The sequence below is a fragment of the Rhinopithecus bieti genome, unplaced genomic scaffold, assembly GCF_001698545.2.
Source record: "Rhinopithecus bieti isolate Rb0 unplaced genomic scaffold, ASM169854v2 scaffold_19537, whole genome shotgun sequence".
Lineage (NCBI taxonomy): Eukaryota > Metazoa > Chordata > Mammalia > Primates > Cercopithecidae > Rhinopithecus > Rhinopithecus bieti.
Window position 1 is genome coordinate 1 of NW_016809415.1, and position 2,437 is coordinate 2,437.

Genomic DNA, 2,437 nt, shown 5'->3' on the forward strand with positions numbered 1-2,437 from the left:
TCAGCGTATCCAAGGAAACGTGTAGTGCCTAAGAGCATGAGTGCTGCAAAAAGGGTGGTTTGTTCCAACCCAAGCTTGACCATTCCTGGTTCTCTCCTATGGGTCCAGTTCACTAAAGTTCTCTGTGCCTCAATTTCCTTGGCAGAAGAACAGGGACAGTAAATGTACCTGTCTGTGTGAGTGTTCAGGGCTGGGCTTAACTGAAAGCTACCTTCCCATAGTCCTGGAGGCTGAAGTCTGAGAGCAAGCTGTCGTCCCTCGGGCTGGTTCTTCCCAAAGCCCCTCTCCTCGACTTGTGGACGCCATCTGGTGTGTGCTTATAGGGTCTTTTCACTGTGCCCAAGTATCCCTGGCATCTCTTCTCTCTCACGAGAACAGCAGGTTGCTTTAGGGCACACCCTGACAGCCTCGTTCTAACACTATGAGGCCAAATACACTCTCTTTTCCTGCCTCAGACCCTCGTCTCCTGCCTCAGACCCTTGGGGAATCAGGGGGGACCAGGGCTGCCTGGGAGAGCAAAGGACCTAAACTCAAAGGGCCAGGAAGAGCCCGTCTGGAGCAGGGTCACCATCCGTCCCCTGCCGGTTTAACTCCTGTTCCCAGTTCATGCCCCCAGTCGATAGATGAATATTTCTCCGAACGCCTGTGGCCACTGGGAGCTGGATCGATCCTGGTCCCCACAAGCGACAGACGGATATTTCTCCGAGGGGCCTCCTGACATCGGCCTCGCTTTGGAGAACCTGCATTTAGTCAGATCAGAAATTTTTTTAAAAACAATCTGTCCGTCCATGTGTCCCACTGGAAGGTACCGCAGCACCACCAACAAGTGCGAACGCAGGCGTCCCTGGGGGACACCTCCCACCGCCCCCCCAACACAGCAGAACCGGAACACAGGCCTCCGTGAAGAACGGGACACGCGACACACACCCCTGCACACACACACAGGCACACACACGCACACAAAACCTAGAACACAGTCCTGGAGCGGTAGCTCCCACCGCACCACACCCCCACACACACTCCGACACCCAGCCCTTCTGGAAGGACAGCACCCACCCACCGCCTCCTCCAGCTCTGCCTTCCCAAGGCCCAGGCGTGTGGTTTTGGCGTTCATGTTTCTCCGAACCTGTGACTTCTTCTGGCCTGGCCCAGCGAGGTCTCCCAGGCAGCCGCTCCGAAGCCCCTGGACGTCCTCGTGAGCCTCAGGGTGGCCGCCGTGTCCACGGATGTTGCTGAAACCTCACGAGGGGGCGGCCACCTTGGGAGGCTCTGCTGTGTGGACACGGGAGGCCGCCGAGCCTTTCTGAGCTGCTAACTCTGCACCTGGGAAGATGGGCACCTGGAGACTCCGCCGGGGGGCTGAGGGCCAGGGTCGGCCGCTGCCTGGGGGAATCACAAGGGGCAACCCTGCGTTCCTTCCCTGTGCTGCCGTAGGCTTCCTTGCTTGTGACCAGCTGTGGTGGAGGATTTGAGGCCACAGAAATTGGGCAACACCACCAGGCAGCGTTCGTGTCTTTCAGAGACAACCTGGCCCCGAGATGGAACGCGGAGTGCCCCGGGCCACCGCAGACATCCAGAGTCCTTGTTCGTGCACCCCTTTACTCATTCTCGCAAGTGTCCTGAGAGACAGCGGACGAGATGCAGACACAGGGGAGGAGGCCGCGTGGAGACAGAAGCAGAGACCGGAGTGACGCGGCCACAAACCCAGGGACACCTGGAGCCCCCGGGAGCTGCGAGACGCTGGAAGGAGCCGCCCCCGGAGCCTGTGGAGGGAGCACGGCCCTGAGACTCCTGGACCTCAGACCCCTGGTCTCCAGGACTGGGAGCAGATGAGTCTCTGGGGTGAGTGCACCCCTCTGCCTGCTTTGGTGGCAGCCCCAGCTCAACCATCCCGTAGTGTCTGCGCCCTGGGACGTGCAGGTAACACCACCGGCCCCAGGAGTGTTCTCACCAGCCCGGCCGGGAACGGCTGCCTCCTCTCTTTCCCTGGGGAGGTCCAGGGAAGACCCCGACACACCCGGCCTTCTCCCTGGCCCGCCCCGTGGCTGCGGGGACCCTGACGTCCGTACGTGTGGGGAAAAGAGAGGTCAGCCTGTTACTGTGTCTATATAGAAAGAAGTAGATTTAAGAGACTCCATTTGGTTCTGTATTTGAGATGCTGTTAATCTGTGACCCTACCCCCAACCTTGTCCTTGCAAGAGACCTGTGCTGTGGTGACTTAAGGTTAAAAGGATTTTGGGGCCAGGCACGGTGGCTCAAGCCTGTAATCCCAGCACTTTGGGAGGCTGAGATGGGTGGATCACGAGGTCAGGAGTTCGAGACCATCCTGGCTAACACGGTGAAACCCCGTCTCTACTAAAAAATACAAAAGCTAGCTGGGCGAGGTGGGAGGCGCCTGTAGTCCCAGCTACTCGGGAGGCTGAGGCAGGAGAATGGC